Source organism: Pleurodeles waltl, chromosome 6 (genome assembly GCF_031143425.1).
Source record: "Pleurodeles waltl isolate 20211129_DDA chromosome 6, aPleWal1.hap1.20221129, whole genome shotgun sequence".
In the NCBI taxonomy this organism is placed as follows: Eukaryota; Metazoa; Chordata; class Amphibia; order Caudata; family Salamandridae; genus Pleurodeles; species Pleurodeles waltl.
Window position 1 is genome coordinate 950,173,401 of NC_090445.1, and position 18,885 is coordinate 950,192,285.

The window sequence follows — 18,885 nt, forward strand, 5'->3', positions numbered from 1 at the left end:
TTGCGCCGCTTTTGCCTAACTTTTTAACACAAAAGCGGCACAAACTTACAAAATACAATTGTATTTTGTAAGTTTGCACCGCTTTTGCGTCAAAAAATGACGCATATGCGGCGCTAAAAAAGTATAAATATGGGCCTCAGTGCCTGAAAATTGTGCTAGATGAAGGATAATGCACGTAAATGGATAAAGAGAGCAAGGCAATGTATGAAAGTTGAGGGTACTCTATTCGAGGCAAGGGCAGCTTGTGGGGACCTAGGATAGATAGTGTTAGACTTTTCATCCTTGGCGTGGTCTCCCTTAACTTTTTGCCTCTGTTCCCCAGGTTGTTGATGTGTGCTGGACTCTGATTTTACTGTTTTGTTACTCTGGGCACTTTACCACTGCTAACCAGTGCTAAAGTGCAAGTGCTCCTGTTTAAAATGTGTACACAATTGGTTCTCCATGATTGGCGTATTTGTTTTACTGTTAAGTCCCTAGTAAAGTGCACTAGAGGTGCCCAGGGCCTGTAAATCAAATGTTACTAGTGGGCCTGCAGCACTGATTGTGCCACCCACACAAGTAACCCTGTAATCATGTCTCAGACCTGCCACTGCAGTGTCTGTGTGTGTATTTTTACACTGTAAATTCGACTTGGCAAGTGTACCCACTTACCAGGCCTAAACTTTCCCTTTTCTTACATGTAAGGCACCCCTAAGGTAGGGCCTAGGTAGCCCCAAGGGCAGGGTGCAGTGTATGGATAAGGTAGGACATATAGTAATGTGGTTTATATGTCCTGACAGTGAAATACTGCCAACTTGGTTTTTCACCGTTGCAAGGCCTGTCTCTCTCATAGGATAACATGGGGGCTACCTTTAAATATGATTAAAGTGTAGATTCCCCTAGAGAGTAGATGGACATGTGGAGTTTGGGGTCCCTGAACTCACAATTTAAAAATACATCTTTTAGTAAAGTTGATTTTAAGATTGTGTGTTTGAAAATGCCACTTTCAGAAAGTGAGCATTTTCTTGCTTAAACCATTCTGTGACTCTGCCTTGTTTGTGGATTCCCTGTCTGGGTCAGTTTGACAGTTGGGTTGTTTTTCACCTCGCACTAGACAGTGACACAAAGGGAGCTGGGGTGTAACCTGCATTTCCTGATTAGCCATCTCTGCTAGGAGGGAGGGGTGGAGTGGTCACTCTCATCTGAAAGGACTGTGCCTGCCTCTGACAATGCAGGCTCCAACCCCCTGGTGTGTGTCTGAGGCCTTGCCTGGGCAAGGCAGGATTTCACAAGTAGGTGTGAGTCCCCTTTGAGGAAAGGTGACTTCAAAGACTAAAATGGGTATAAGAAGGGCACCCAAATCTACAGACTTTAGAAACACTTCTGGAACCAAGAGGAACCTCTGCCTGGAGAAGAGCTGATAGCTGAGGAAGAAGTGCTGCCCTGCCTGTGACTGTGCTTTGTGGAGCTTTCCTGCAGTGCTGCTTCTGCCACAGTAAGAGGGCAAAGACTGGACTTTGTGTGCCTTCCATCTTGTGAAGAAATCTCCAAGGGCTTGAGTTAGAGCTTGCCTCCTGTTGTTTGAAGTCTCAGGGACAGCAAAGACTTCTCTCTGCCAGCACCTGGAGTCTCTGGAGAGACTCCTGCTCTGACAAGTGGTGCCCTATCCAGTCCCTGGGCCTTTGAAAAGAAAGCTGGTGGAAATCCAAGGAAATCGACTTCGGACGACTCCGGACCGACGCTGCTGCTGAATCCAGTGACGCCGCCTGCACCCGACGCGTAACCTTCACTGGAACGCGACGCTCTTCGCAGGCCCGACGCCGCTGCAGCCCCACTGAAGTCCGCGACTCCGTGGAAGTCGCTGCACCTCGTCGTGACCGACGCCGCTCGAAGTGCACGGATTCAACGTTTCACACAGACGCTGCGATCCCCGACTTCACGCATCGGCTTGTTTTCACTCTTCACCAAAGGTACTGTACTTGGAGGTCTACACGACTCCGTGTCCGGCGCCGCTGTTGTCGGCTTGTTGGGAACGACTCCGTCACGTCGCCGTGCTAACATCTCATTGAAGCATTTTTGTTTCTAAGCGCTATTTTGTACTTTAATCTTTAAAAATTCATAACTTGACTTGTGTATGTCGGATGTTTGTCGTTTTGGTCTTGTTTTGTTTAGATAAATATTTCCTATTTTTCTAAATCGGTGTTGTGTCATTTTGCAGTGTTTTCATTAAGTTACTGTGTGTGTTGGTACAAATACTTTACACCTAGCGCTCTGAAGTTAAGCCTACTGATCATAACTTGAAGTGTTGTTTGACTGTCGATGCCAGAAAGTTCGGTCTTGGAGCAGTTTTGACGCAAATTAATGAAAAGCAGGAGTATAGTATTGGGTTTGCGTCAAGAGTGCTCAGACCTAATGAAGTACATTATTCTGTAATTGAAAAAGAATTACTAGCATGTTGGTGGGGTATAGAGAAATGTAAGTCTTTTGTATGGGGAAGACATTTTTTTCTCCAAACAGACCATAAGCCATTAGTCTCTATTCTAAATGGTACCAATCTTAAAGGTAGCTCACCAAGAATTGCAAGATTTGCGGCCAGGTTGCTTCAATTTGATTTTTCTGTGATACACATCTCTGGTGGAAAAAATGTGAGAGCAGATTACCTCTCCAGGTATCAAGTTTCCGAAGATATTGGAGAGGAAATGGACACTCAGGATGAAAACTGCTTCATTTCTTCTGTCGAATTAGAACGTACTGGATCGCTTTCTGAAAAGATGCGGAAAGAAGCGTCTACAAGTGACAATGTACTTTCTAATGTTTTAACGTATGTTGAGAATGGGTGGCCGCATGAAAAAAGTTTGAATTTGAGTACTCAACCTTTTTTCAAAGTGTCTGACGAACTATCAATTGAAGATGGTGTACTGTTGAGAAGTGATAAAATGGTGCCTCCTGAAGTTATAAGATCCATTATTCTGGAAAAAGCACATGAAGGTCACTTGGGTGCTACTCTTACTAAAAAAAGGGTTAGGCAATACTATTGGTGGCCGCAAATGGACAGAGACATTGAAACTTTGGTCAAGTCCTGTTGCATTTGTTCAACCAGTGATAAGGCCCTCAAAACGTCAACTCCTCCACTAATGCCAATAGAATTTCCGGCAGGTCCTTGGGAAAAGGTTGGCATCGATTTGTTGGGTCCCTTCTATTCTCTTCCTCCTAAATTACGGTATGCTTATGTAGTAATTGATTATTTTTCCAAGTGGCCTCATGTGAAGTTTGTGAGTCATGCAGATTCCACATCAGTGGTGTCGTGTCTGAAAGATGTATTTTTGGAAGAAGGGTTACCCAAGGAACTTGTATCTGATAATATGGTCGAGTTTGTGTCTTGTGAAGTTGAAAATTTTCTGAGTGAGTGTGCCATCAAACATTTGAAGAGTTCTCTTTATCAACCGCAAACGAATGGTTTGGTTGAACGGTTTAATAGAGTGGTTGGGGAGTGTATCCAGTGGGCGTTAGCTAATGGGTGTGTGGTTGATGCTGCTGTAAAGAGTATGCTCTGGTTCTACAGAACAACACCCCACACTAGCACGGGGATATCACCATTTGAGGCACTTAGAGGGAGGAAGCCTGCCACCCTATTTAGACCAGCTTGGTTGTCCAGGTTTTTCAAGCATTCTACATGTAAGGAACTCATTTATGCAAAGGTGGGTTCGAGTATTAAAAATTCTCAAGAGAAACAAAAGTCATATTACGACAAGAAAAGAGGTGTGAAGGAGGTGCAGTTCATGGTGGGTGATTGGGTGCGGGCTAAGTTAACGGTGTTTGTCAAGAAAGGTGATTCCAAGTTTTCTGAACCATTCAAGGTTGACAACGTTTGTGGGAATGCTGTGCGGGTTGATGGACGTAACTGGTGGAATATGGGGAAGGTGGTAAAGGTTGAACCTAAGGATGTATTGTTACCTGTTCACAAGAAGGTTGATCACTCTTCAAAAGCACAGGATTTCTTGAATGTACAAAAATCTGTGGGAGTTAAGTCCTCGAGTTTAAAGGAGGTGGATTCATGCTCCAATCTTGTGCCTGTCAGGAGATGTGATAGGGTGCACAAATTACCTTTAAGGTATCGTTAAGTGAGATTACCTTTAAGGTATCGTTAAGGGAGAATCGCTTATGCTAGGTTTTATGTGTAGCGTTTGATTTGGTTATACACAACATGTATGGTTACTTTCATAGGTTAGTTGTGCAAGGGGTAAGGAAAAAAAAAAAATAATAATTGTTTCTTTGCTTGTTGTTTATTTAAAGTGTTAAAAGAGAAAACTAAATGTAGTATCTTAATAGCAGCGGTTTCGCTGCGCGTGCCGATAAGCTTTTCCTTGTCATCGCACGCGCATCGGAGCTGCTCACACACGGCTGTATTTCATGGTTTGGGGTTCCTTTCCGCGTTACAAGCGCGAGGAATGCCGAACATTCGAAAACGGCAACGGCAGGCAGCACAGTTGAAACTGAGGAGAGGAGAGCCGTTTATGCTGCGCACTGGGGTGATTTAATGGAAAGAGATTAAACTGAAATAAATTCAACCTGATTTCAACAACGTGGTGTCTGGAGGTTTGTTCCCAGCTTACTTTACAGTGGCAGAAGGAATTTTCAGTGTCAGCAACATAAGACACCCAGGCCCATATTTATGGGCTTTTGACGCAGGTCAGCGCAGCAGCTTCGCTGCCCTGCTCTGTGTCAAAGGAAAAGGACAGGAATGTGCCATATCTGTGGAATACGGTGCATTCCTGTCCTTTCCGTCTGCGCTGGCACCATTTAGGCACAAAGCTGCCAAAAGGGAACCAGTGCAGTGGAAAAGGGAGGGATGAGCCGTATTGACTAATACAACACATTCCTTCCCTTTCCCTTTTACACAGTACAGCAAAGCAAGGGGACGTGCTGCACTGCACTGTATGACAATCTTGTAAATATACCCCATGTATTTAATTTGGCTTTATAATCGTATTGCGAACTGCATTCAATATTATTTAAGGGTATTTGAGGTTTTTGATTGCATACTTTTTTATTTCACTCAGTGGAGTAAGATATTAGAGTAATATTTTCCATTATATTTGTGAGGTAGACCATTTTGCATTCACAAGCAAATCTAGCTGCAGACTTTCACCCATTTCTAAAAGACATATCATACACAATATGTAATACAGTTCAGTTCAGAAGACTAAGTAGTAATGTTTATTTATTCTCTTTAGGGCTATAACCAATGAGACAAATAAATGTAAGGTGCAAGAGAGGGTGTGATTCAGTGACATTTATTTTCTTCGAAATTCCCTTTCACACTCTGTACTCAGGAGTAGATTTTAACCTCCATAAAATGCAAGGTGAGGCAGACAGAGCTGCACTGAAGTCCAGACATCCCTGCAGTGGAACAGTGAACTTGACAGAAACTCAGTGGAGAATGCTTACGCTGGCAACAGAAAATTCATGCTCAGTAGAGGCTGGTGTCAGGGAAAAGTAGTGTGGCAGTGTGTGGCGCCAATAATAAAGCAAAAAACTAACAATAAAAAAGAACTTACCAGCTGCTCTTCTGCTGTGCACAGGCTGAGGCTCCCAGACTCCCCTATGGCCAATCCAGATGCTGCTCTCATGCTGGAAATACCGGTGAGAGCAGCGTCGGGACTGGGCAGAGCAGTCTGATTTTGCACTCCATCAGGAAGTGGGAGCATGTGCCTGCTGTTGTTCTCCACCCAACAGTGCAGCTGGGTTGGAGAGATGTCAGTGCGCTTGTCAGTTTGGTTGTCCTAAGACAGCTGGCCAAACCGACATGCGCACTGACAGCAGTGCCCACCACTCCTCCACCATCCTTCGCATGACCCACCCCCAAGACTCAACTCCTGATGAAAAATAAAATGATATTAAAACTGTTATTATCATTTTATTTTTTGTTTGCGTCTGCTGGCAGAGAGGCGACACTCCTCTGCCATAAGAGAACAGCCGCCGCTGGTCATGGGATGAGAATGAGTGGTTCAGTGGCTTAGAAAGTAGCACATAACTAGTGGCAAATATAACCGAGGCATGACACGTGTAAGGTCACACAGGTGTTCATTCTGAAAAAGTGGGCCAGTGTTTCCAAAGCACTGCTGCAGATGATCTAAGAAGATGTTTATGTATCTTCAAACTGGCACAACCAAAATGAAGAATGATGAGTTGGAGCACAAAGGTTTGTTGACTCGTTTGTGAGTTTGTCTCATATATTCGGTTTCTTTTTAACTAAAACATATTGGGGGTCATTACCACCCTGGCGGACGGTGTTAAAGCGGCGGTAAGACCGCCAACAGGCCGGCGTTAAAAAAATGGGAATTATGACCGTGGCGGAAACCGACAACAAAGAAAGCCACTTTAACACTCCGAACGCCACGGCGGTACAGACAAACAGCGCGGCGGTCACCGCCAACAGACAGGCGGGAGACAAAGTACCGCCCACAGTATCACAACCTACCAATCCGCCACCTTTTACGGGGTGGATTCACCGCGGATAAAAACAAGGCTGAAACTGCCATTTCAGAGGGAAAACGCTCACCTCTACACACTCCACGAGGAAGGAGGGCACCATGGAGCCTGAACTCCATATTCTTCCTGCACTAGTCTTCCTGCTCGTATACGACGATCATCAACGCCGGCGGCGAAGACAACGGTGAGTACTGCACCTACGACATAGGGGAGGGGGAGGCAAAAGACAAGGACACACACACGCAACACCCCCACCCCGACCCTCGCCCACTACAAAACACACACCAATGCATATCCAAACATTACAATAACAACCCCCAACCACCCGCAAGAATGCAAAGACCAAAGGAAATGAGTGGAACCATTGTAATATATCAAAATACAGTAACCAAATATCTACATATATATATATATATATATATATATATATATATATATATATATATATATATATATATATATATATACACATTACACAAAATATACACCACGATCAGTAGTGCAGGTAATGCACAAGTCATTGTCTGTGGACCACTGGGCCCAAAATGCATGGGCGAGGCCCACATTAGATACCTGATCAAAACAGAGAGAACACAGCTGGGGCATCAGATCCTAATACAACAGGCACCTTAGGGGGAAGGGAAGGGGGGGGCACCTCAGCCGCATGAGTGCACCACGCCAGATCCACGAGGGGGCTCCATGTCCATTGATGTATCCTGGGGAGTGCAAAGCCACAGTCTCTCAAGTCTCTAAAATGGGTGGTTTGCCCACTGTACCATCCTGGGGAGTGCAAAGCCACAGTCTCTCAAGTCTCTACAGTGGGTGGTTTGCCCACTGTACCATCCTGGGGAGTGCAAAGCCACAGTCTCTCAAGTGGATAACAGTCTCCTCTGGTTCTGGAGGGGGACTGGTGCCCAGAGTGCTTCATCCTGTCAAGGACAGACGGAGTGGATGCATGTCTCCACTGGTTCTGGAGGGGGACTGGTGCCCAGAGTGCTTCATCCTGTGCAGGACAGAGGTAGTGGATGCATGTCTCCACTGGTTCTGGAGGGGGACTGGTGCCCAGTGTGCATCACTCACCCCGTGACGGTCCCAGTTGCGTCACTGCCCCTGCCGCTCATGGGCTAGCGGTGCTTGAGTTGGCGGACCTTGCCCTGTTCGGCGGTGCTTGCCCTGTTCAGCGGTGATTGACTTGGCGGTGCTTGCCCTGTTCAGCGGAGCTTGCCATGGCGGTCTTTGCCCTGTTCAGCGGCGCTTGAGTTTGCAGTTTCTGACCTGTTCAGCGGTGCTTGCCCTGTTCAGCGGAGCTTGCCCTGTTCAGCGGAGCTTGCCATGGCGGTCTTTGCCCTGTTCAGCGGTGCTTGAGTTTGCAGTTTCTGACCTGTTCAGCGGTGCTTGCCCTGTTCAGCGGAGCTTGCCATGGCGGTCTTTGCCCTGTTCAGCGGTGCTTGAGTTTGCAGTTTCTGACCTGTTCAGCAGTGCTTGCCCTGTTCAGCGGTGCTTGCCATGGTGGTCCTTCATTGCCCAGCTGGGCTGGGGCTGATGGTCCTTCATTGGGCAGCTGGGCTGTGGCTGCCGGGGCCCTCCTTGGCAGCTGGGCTGTGGCTGTCGGTGGCCTCCTGGGTACTGACTCTGGTGGTGGCCTCCTGGCCAGTGACGATTGGGCTGCCCTCCTGGGCACTGACTCTGGCGGTGGCCTCCTGGCCACTGACGATTGGGCTGGCTGTGGCCTCCTGGGCAACGGGGATGATGGCGGTCTTCTCCGCCGTGCTGCTGTTCCCAGACTTTGGCGATTTCTTCTGCCCTTCCCCACCTTGGGAGGAGTCACAGCTGAGTCGACACTCCCCCCGGGACCCTTGTGAGCGGCTTTGCTGGCTGGAGTCTTCCCCCTCTCCCGCCGGGCACTGTCCAAATTCTGGTGCTTCACAGGGGGGGGACTGGCTGTTCTGTGGCTCCATGTCACACTGGCTGCCCTGGTGCCCGGTGCACTCCACATACCTGTAACAACAGGCACCACTGGTCCCAGAGATTTTTTGGCTGAGGTGCTAGTACAGGACCTATGAATTGGAGGGGGTGGTGGGTGGGAAAGAGGTTAAGCTTGGTCAGGAAAAGTTTCTTAGGAACACTGGGATGGGTAGCTGGAGGGGGTTTGGGAGTGGAGGAAGAGGAGGTGGTTGTAGGAGGTGTAACTTTTGTGGCTTGGGTGCAGGTGCATGCGCTGGAGGCTGTCGTGAGGTGGATGTATGTTGGGTGGGCATGTGCCTGCGTTTGTGTACTTTGGGAGGGGGCGTCACAGACACACTGGGAGAGGACACAGGGCACGTGTAAATGGTAGTGGGGGTGGTGACTGCACGTGAGCGGGGTGTGGTGGTGGGTGTGCTGGTGCGGGACCTAGTGGCTGTAGTGGTAGTGCATGCAGGTGAGAGTGCAGACGAGACTGGGAGGGAGGAGGGAGCCGATGAGGAGGGGGACACAGTGGAGGCAGTGGATGTTGGTGTGTCTGTATGTGTGTGATGCTTGCATGAGTGCCTGTGGGATGTGTGGTGCTTATGTTTGCCTGAGCTTCCCTTGTGTGGTGAGGTGTGTGCATGCTGGTCTGATGTTGTGCTTGGGATAGGCTTGGGTACAGGGGATTGGGTCTGGGTGGAGGAAGTTGGAGGGGGGAGGCTAGACACAGGGACAATGGCTGCCATCAGTGCTGAGGCCAGAGTTTGCAGGGTTCGATGAAGGGCAGCCTGACCAGAATGAATGCCCTCCAGGAATGCATTTGTGTGTTGCAATTCCCTTCCTACACCCTGGATGTCATTCAAAATGGTAGACTGCCCAACAGTGAGGGACCTGAGGAGGTCAATGTCCTCCTCACTGAGGGCAGCAGAGGTGACAGGGGCAGGAGCTGAGGTGCCTGGGGCGAAGATGATGCCCACCCTCCTGGGTGAGCGGGCACGGGGCGAAGGCTGAGGGGCTGCTGAGAGGGCGGTGCTGGTAGGGGGGGGTGGCGGCTGTACCTGTAGAAGTGGGGGGCACAGATTTTGCTGCCAGCACAAGGGAGCTCCCATCGGAGGACGAGTCCGTGTCGCTGGTTGCAGATACTGTGACCGCCGTGAAGCTCCCCTCGCCCTCCGTCCCACTGGTGTATTCAGAGTCTGTGGTGTGCCCCTCCATGGCCATGTGGGATGCAGCTCCCTCGTGCTCCGGTGCCACTGTACCTCTGCCTGATGATGCTGATGCACACAAGAACAGGGAGACCACAAAAAGGGGGGGGGGGACGACAGAAGAAAGACAGGTTGAGTGCATGGCTTACCGCTACCATTGGCGGACAATACAGATACAGCAGCCCCCTGCACTACGCAGTGCTGTTGGACTCTACAGATGCAGTTCCTGGGATATGGCCTACATGGCTATGGTCGACATCTGCACACATAGATGACACAGGGGCATGTATACCTGTACTTGGCACTCTATAGAGGTGGGGTGGAGTGCCACATGGCCTGCATTACGGACGGGCCTAGCCTACAGAACTCGCCCTGGCCTAGGGAAACCCACAGCCCTCCTCCCCCACCCAGACACCTTCACTGCGCGCAAAGTCCGCAGAATGATGTTGTACTCACCCCCTTGTGTCTGCTGTGATGCCTTCAAGCGCCCATCCAACTCAGGGTAGGCCACCATCAGGATCCGGAACATCAGGGGGATCATGGTGCGACGGGCACCTCTCCCACGTTGGGAGGCCATCCCCAGCTGAGCCTCCGCCGTCTTCTTGCTCCAGTGGCAATTGTCCTCCCATCATTTACGGCAGTGGGTGCTCTGTCTGTGGTGGACCCCCAGGGTCCAGACGTTCTTGGCGATTGCACGCCAAATATCCTTCTTCTGGTGGGCGCTGATCTAAATGAAATGTACAGGGGAAGAAGAGAAGTCATTAGCAACTGCATCGTCGAAGTGAGTGGCCCTCATCCCTACCCTTGCCATGTGGCACATGCATTCACAGTCCTTCATGCACGCAAAACAGTGCCCCCCTCATTCTTACAACCAGCCCTCTCCACTCAGGCATAGCCCATACAACGTGCTCCCTGTGTACCTACGTGTTGGTCTGGAGGACCGTAGAGTAGCGTGTACTGGGGAGGACCCCGTCCACGAGCTTCTCCAACTCCTCTGCAGTGAAGACAGGGGCCCTTTCCCCAGACGCACGAGCCATTGTCTCTTCCAGACTGAGGTCACAGCAGCACTTGCAGTGTAGGTCCTCTCCTGTCGAAGATCAGGTATCGAGTGATTGAACAGATAGAAAATGGCAGTCACGTCCGCCGGCGCACTTCGTCATTGACTCCTGGGACCCATAGGGTCCAATGTTAACCAATGCAGCATTGCTTCGTGGTCTTCGACCGCCTACCGCGACGGTGTACAACGCCAGCGCAGTTACCTCACATCCCATTGTCCCAGTTTAGAGGTCAGGCAGCCGCCATTTCAGGGGCCCACATGGGTTCATTTTTAAGTGTGGCACACATACCTAGGCCTAGACTCAACACATATACAGGAAACTTTTTGGATTATGATTCGTGTTCTGTGTAGACTGTGGGTACATACATCTGAGTTGTTTGACTCTGTTGTCGCTGTTGTCCTTCCTAGGCACCGTCCGCTGGGACATGTGAGGAGATGGCGGAATCCTCCGGTGTACCGACCGCTGGTGGACCTGTTGACAATGGAGGAGCGACATTTAATCATCACCTACAGGTTTGACCGTGCCACAATCCAGGAACTGTGTGCCCAGTTGGAGCCTGACCTGATGTCAGCAATCCGCCATCCCACAGGAATCCCCCCTCAAGTGCAGGTGCTATCAGTGCTCCATTTCCTTGCAAGTTGGTCATTACAAACAACAGTGGCCATGGCATCAGGGATGTCCCAGCCTATGTTTTCAAACGTGTTGTCCAGAGTGTTGTCTGCCCTGCTGAAACACATGCGGAGCTACATCGTTTTCCCTCAGGTGGAGGATTTGCCTACAGTGAAAGCTGACTTCTATGCCCTTGGACATATCCCCAACATCATAGGCGCCATTGATGGGACCCATGTAGCTCTGGTCCCCCCCCACAGGAGCGAACCGGTGTACAGGAACCGGAAGAGTTATCATCCGATGAATGTACAGATGGTATGTTTGGCAGACCAGTACATCTCCCAGGTGAATGCTATGTTCCCTGGCTCTGTGCATGACGCCTACATCCTGCGGAATAGCAGCATCCCTTATGTGATGGGTCAACTCCAGAGGCACGGATGTGGCTATTAGGGGACTCTGGTTACCCCAACCTGTCATGGCTACTGACCCCAGTGAGGAATCCCAGGACCAGGGCAGAGGAACATTACAATGAGGCCCATGGGTGGACTAGGAAGGTGATCTAACGCACCTTCGGCCTCCTGAAGGCCAGGTTCAGGTGCCTCCATATGACAGGTGGTTCCCTATTCTACTCACCAAGGAAGGTGTGCCAGATCATTGTGGCCTGCTGTATGCTTCACAATTTGGCTTTGCAACGACAGGTGCCTTTTCTGCAGGAGGATGGTCCAGATGACGGTGTTGTGGCAGCTGTGGAGCCTGTGGACAGTGATGAGGAGGAAGCAGAGAAAGAAGACATTGACAACAGGGACTCAGTTATCCAGCAATATTTCCAGTGACACACAGGTGAGAATACATTCCTGCCTACTTCAAGTACTTTCACACTTCTACCTCTATCTTGTCTGTCGATTTCAACCAGTATATGGTAACTGAGTTGTACATTTCCATTACGGTTTCACAGGTGTGGTTTCTAACGTGTGTCATCTGCTTAGATTCCTCATGGACTTGAGATGTGTGACATAGGTATGTTGACATTACATTTGAGAACGCATTTTGTCACTGTCATTGCTAATACAAATTGTCAAAATCACAGACTGACTCCAGGTTGTTTTGTGCTTCAAGGGTGTTTATTGCAGTGCTAAATATTGGAGGGGGGTTGTAAAATGGTGAGGGGTGATGGTGGAGGAATGTCCATGGCAGAGTCCAGTCTATTAGTCTCACAGGTGCATTGCCCATTAGGGCATAGAAAGTGGAGATGGGGCAGTTCCAATATGGAGAGGGTTACAAAGTGGGACAGTAGGATGACAATCAGGGTGGTCTTATTTCTTGGCAGGGGTCTTGGCATCGTGCTCTGTCTTGTTCCTGGTTCTCAGGGACCGCTTGCGGGGTGGTTCTCCGTCTGCAGGGGGTGGGGTGCTGGTGTGGTGGTCCTGTGGCAGTGCCTCCTGTCCACTAGCGCCAGCAGGGGTGGTGGTCAGTTCATCATCCATGCTAGTGTCAGGGGCCCCTTGGAATGCCACAGTGTCCCTCCTGGTGTTCAGTATCTCCTTCAGCACCCCTACGATGGTGCCCAGGGCGGTGCTGATGGTTCTGAGTTCCTCCCTGAAGCCCAAATACTGTTCCTCCTGCAGGCGCTGGGTCTCCTGAAACTTGGCCAGTACCGTTGCCATTGTCTCCTGGGAGTGGTGGTATGGTCCCATGATGGAGGAGAGGGCCTCGTGGAGAGTGGGTTCCCTAGGCCTGTCCGCACCCTGTCGCACAGCAGCCCTCCCAGTTCCGCTGTGTTCCTGGGCCTCCGTCCCCTGGACCGTGTGCCCACTACCACTGCCCCCAGGTCCCTGTTGTTGTTGGGGTGGTGGGTTATCCTGGGTTCCCTGTAGTGGTGGACACACAGCTGATTGACATGTCCTGGGTACAGAGGTATGGGCCCGCTGGGTGGGTGCTGTGCTGGTGTTACCAGAGGGTGGAAAGTCTGTTGTGGCCTGTGATTGGGTGTGGGGAGCCGACTGTCTTTAGGCCCATGATCGTCCAGGCTGGTCATCTGGATCCAGTTGGACAGAGCTGCTGTCATCACTATGGTCCTCTTCAGTGGGTGGGGTGGAGATGTCTGGACCCTCCTGTCTGGTGACGTTGGGTAGTGGTCCTGCAGGGGTGTAAAGGCATGATTATTGCATCTGTGTGTGTCATGGTGTGCAATGGGTGGGTGACCGTGTACCCCAGTGCTAGCATTCCTGTGTGGGGGCTTGTGTGATGATGGTTGAGGGGGGTGTTATGGGTATGTGCAGTGGACATGCTTTAGTGATGGGTGTCCATGCTTTGTTGTGTCATGCAGGGCTTGGTGTTGGGATGGGTGGTTTGTGTTATTAGTACATTAGTGAGGAGTTGGAGTGATAGGGGAGGGGGCGAGGGTGGGGGTCTGTGATAGCATGCAGGTAGGGTGGGGGATATGATAGTTAAGATTTGACTTACCAGAGTCCATTCCTCCACCGACCCCTGCGAGGCCCTCAGGATGCAGAATAGTCAAGACCTTCTCCTCCCATGTTGTTAGTTGTGGGGAGGAGGTGGGGATCCGCCGCCAGTCCGCTGTACCACGATGTTGTGTCTGGAGACCACGGAACGCACCTTCCCCCGTAGGTCGTTCCACCTCTTCCTGATGTTGTCCCTATTTCTTGGGTGCTGTCCCACTGCGTTATCCCTATTGACTATTCTTCGCCATAGCTCCATCTTCCTAGCTATGGAGGTGTGCTGCACCTGTGATCCTAATAGCTGTGGCTCTACCCGTACGATTTCCTCCACCATGACCCTAAGCTCCTCCTCCGAGAACCTGGGGTGTCCCTGGGGTGTCTTTGCTGTGCCATGGGGTGGTGTAGGTGATGTGTGGGGTGGTGTATGTGGTGATAAGTGTGGTGATATGTAGTGGTGTGTGGTGTTTTGTGCGTGGAAGTAGTGTGGGTGATGGTGTTGAGTGCCTGTGGCTTCTAGTTTGTGGATGGTGGTGTCTCTCTCTGGCCTTCTTTCAGATTTTTTTGTCGTAGGGGTTTGTGGGTGATGTGGGTGTGTGTTTTATATAGTATTGAGTGTGTGGGAGTGGTGTGTGTATGTGTATCAGGTGTGTGTCTTTCGAAATGTCCAATGTGGTGGTGTTTTGGAGATGTGTGTGTATTTTGAGCGCGGCGGTGTGTACCACCAATGGAATACCGCGGTTGAAAGACCGCCGCGTGGATTCATGGGTCGTGATAGCATGGGCGTATTTCTGTTGGCGTGAAGGTGTCGGTTTTGTTTTCACCAGTTCATCACTGACCTTTGGTGTGGCGGACTTGTGTGGGTGTCTGAATTTTGTCGGATTTCGGGATGTGGGTCATAATAGCTGTGTCGGATTTCCGCGGGCACGGCGGTGTGTTGGTGGTCTTCTGCACGGCGGAAAGCGGCTTTTACCGCCAATGTTGTAATGACACCCATACTATCTTATCCTAAACAATTTTATATACACATATATATATATATATGTATATATATATATATATATTAGTTTTTTGTATTTTTTAATACACAAAAACCCAAACATCATCCCCCACCCACCCACCCACCCACAAAAAAACACATGTAAAAATATTATACCATCCACCCCCCAACCCACTTATACTAACTAAACTAACAGCCTATTCTAACCTAACACTAAGCCCTCTAAACCCACTAAAGATAAGAACCAGGAAAGAGGAGGGAGGGAATCATGGCTGAGGGTCACAATGTCTGAAGTTTGCCCTCCGCAGGATCTTCTTTATCCCACGCACTCTCCTGTTGATCTGGGACACCTCCTGCTGCAGCCTGTCCAGTCTGCGCAACATCTGTTGCATGTCACATTGCATGTTACAAAATTCTACATTGTCAATGAAAAGCAGCAGGGGTGGTCTGTGTGCCAGTTGTGGAGGGTTGTGCAGTTGCCGGTGCCATGCTTGGAGGGGGAGGTGCAAGTACTGCTGTCAGTGGTCCAGGAGCGGATGATGTTGACTGACCTGCAGTGGTGGCTGTCATCCTTAGTGCCACCTGAGTCGGAGTGGTGGTGCTGGTGGTGGCGGCTGTTGTGGACACAGATGGGCCCCCTTGGGCAAATTCACTCCACACCCCTGTGGCTCTCTCATGGCGATAACGCCGTTCCATGTGGCGGAACCCAAACTCAACATCCAGAATGTGGCGGTAATGCATCGCCCTCCTCTGGAATTCACGTATCTGATTGGCATCCATATTTGCTGCTGTTAAAAAAGATAAAGCCAAACATTAGTTACATCATTGTGTGATACAGCTACTGATGATATTAAAAAAACTCATCAAATTTAGCTTAAACAGGCCAAATCACAGTACAGATCACAGATTCTTCCTGAGGAAGTACATGCCAACACAGCCTACACATGTCCTATCTAACAGCACAGCAATGCTCAAAAAGATGTGTACCTACTTGTTATGCCATTAGTCACATAACAAATGCTGCAAGTCCTCCACATGTGACAGGCCAACTAATGACTATCTTCTGGATGACAATCAAGGGCCACACGATCTGTGATTTGTAAATGGAATTGCCAGGATGGTATGTAGTTGCTAATCATGAGTGGGTATCCTAGGTTGGAACAGATTAATTTCAGAATTACATGTCTGTGTTCTACACTTGGATCCTCACACCTAGGTACACATATTTCATAACCCTAAGCCTTTGCTTCAGGGGGGATGGACAAGCAACACATACTTTCAAACATCAAGGGCAGCCAGGAAGCTGTGGACACCTGTCCATGGGTTTAGTCAGTCCACCACAGGTAAGGAGGGTGTCCAACTAGGAGAGACACAAACATTGTACAATCCCATCCACATTTATGTTCCTAATTGAGGACAATTGTCAATATCATTTGATACCGCCAATTCCCTTCCTACAAGAAGCACATAGATGAAAGTTCCAATCTGGGAATGAGCTGCATGTACATCTTTGACATTATACTCAAGTGCCACATAAACGTAGCACAATATGTGGAGCTAGATGCTGCTAGAAAGTCAAACATACAGTCTAACATGTTCATTAGTGAGCAGGGAGGTTGAAGTCTGTGGGTAATACTTCTGCATCCCTGCTCTGTGTGATCCAGGGTATGAATTGCTGACTAAATCATGAAAATGTCTCTCTCCAAATGTTTTATTACAAGAAATGTAACAACAAATGTCACCCTATTCACATGGCAATGCCTTCAGGGCTGCACTACAGTCCCTAAATATGACTCTACGCCACTGATTGTCCAACTCAAATATGGAAAAACAAGTCAAACTCCAGTCAAGTCACATATCAGATCATGTGCCAGCACATCATACCTTGCTTTGTGTCCAACACACAGGAGTCAATCACACAACAGCTGCACACATAAGACAGAACTGAAATATCAACACTTACTGGATATGTCTAGGTCCGCAAATCGCGCCCCTTCTCCAATTGTGTAGGGGGCAGGTCCACCTGTAAAGCATGGAAGGGTGAAATGTGCTCAATGTCTGTGCACTGTACAACACTTTGAAGAAAAAATTACTGTGTGTGACATTATGGGGGTCATTCTGACCCTGGCGGTAAAATCTGCCAGGGCCAACGACCGCGGGAGCACCGCCAACAGGCTGGCGGTGCTCCCTTGGGCATTCTGACCGCGGCGGTACAGCCGCGGTCAGAAACGGAAAACCGGCGGTGTACCGCCGGTTCTCCGCTGCCCTGGGAATCCTCCATGGCGCCGCAGCTTGCTGCGCCGCCATGGGGATTCCGACCCCCATACCACCATCCTGTTCCTGGCGGTTTTGGCCGCCAGGCAGAGGATGGCGGTATGGGGTGTCGTGGGGCCCCTGGGGGCCCCTGCAGTGCCCATGCTAATGGCATAGGCACTGCAGGGGCCCCCGTAACAGGGCCCCACCAAGATTTTCAGTGTCTGCCATGCAGACACTGAAAATCGCGACGGGTGCTACTGCACCCGTCGCACCCGTTCCACTCCGCCAGCTCCATTCCGAGTCGGCATCCTCATGGAAGGGTGTTTCCCGCTGGGCTGGCGGGCGGCCTTCTGGCGGTCGCCCGCCAGCCCAGCGCGAAACCCAGAATAACCGTGGCGGTCTTTTGACAGCGCAGCGGTATTCTGCCGGCGGGACTTTGGCGGGCAGCCTCCGCCGCCCGCCAAAGTCAGAATGACCCCCTATATCTGAAAGTCCAGCCCCTCAGGCATGATGACACTCCAACAGACATACCACTGCAAACATGTATAGACCCTGTCACTCCAGTGGGTGATACACACACATATGCACACATGCAGTAGCCCTAACTATCATGTGGTGACAAACACGATTCCTCAATTGGCTGCAGATTCATTTATAGAGTGTACTCTATTTATTCATTTGTTGTTATGAGAGACATGCAAAGCCACGTTCCTGGTGCACTGCAATACCAGTCACTCAGGTATTGTGGCTTGTGCATCAAGGGACAATCAGTTACTGTGTGATGCTCATGTGGGTTGAGTTTAGCTCATGAATTATTATGCTTTCTATGGTCCATTACATGTGGGCCTGTGTTGTGTGTAGGTTACATATGCTACATTGACAGTGTACCCTTAGCCAGACATGCCCCCATGACACCATAATTGCAGGGATCCTGTGTGTTACTTGATGACAATCTAACGCTAAACATGGATTGACCATTTATCAAAATTAATACAACAAAGAAATATATGCTGACAGTGTATATTTTGTTCATCCGTGACAGGTTACATGGGCACAGGTGTAGTCATTGCACCTGAAATGTGTCACTCATTGCCCTTTGTACCCATATCGGGTATTTGAATTCACAGTTAGCCACATTCATCATCTTACATTAGCCTAGTTGGGTGATCTGCGGGTAAACAGCAAACTGATACTGTCCCATTATTGAAACGTGGTTTAGCAAATGCCCTACTGTGGCAATCTTGATGAAGTAGGTTTCAATTTCTATGCACCTTGGGAATGGCAGCAGTCACAGGAATGTTGGTCTTCTGATCTTAGCATACACCCATGTCTGTGATAGCCTTCATTCTGGGAAGTTAGCTATTGTACATATACTGCACTAGATCAGCAGGGGTGTACCAAACGTGAAGTAGCAAAGTATTTGGGGACTTTATATGTATGATAGAATCGGTCAGGGGTCCTTTGCACAACATCAGGCAAGTAATACATTGTGACCATGCAATCACCAACTTCAGGTATCCCATGATGACGTAATAACTTATAAGAATTGCATGGCTATAAAGTGACACAGATGGCAAATGCATCAGCTCTGTTCCAGCTATTGTGCCCAAGGCAACACACAGGAACAATGAACAGAGGGCCAGATATATTTTTTATTCCTCAATTTGCAGCACTTGCATCATGTTTTATGCTACAGCTATGGGAAGTAGCACCAAACATTTAGACATGAACCCGTGTGCATTACTTTGGCATCCATTTCTAATTTAATTGCAGCACAAACCAAGTCAAAGTATCAGCCTAAAATATTACCTGAGGTTAGGAAGAACTTTGTACGTATGGCCAGGAATACAGTTCAGACATGTTTTCAAAATAATTGGGGACCA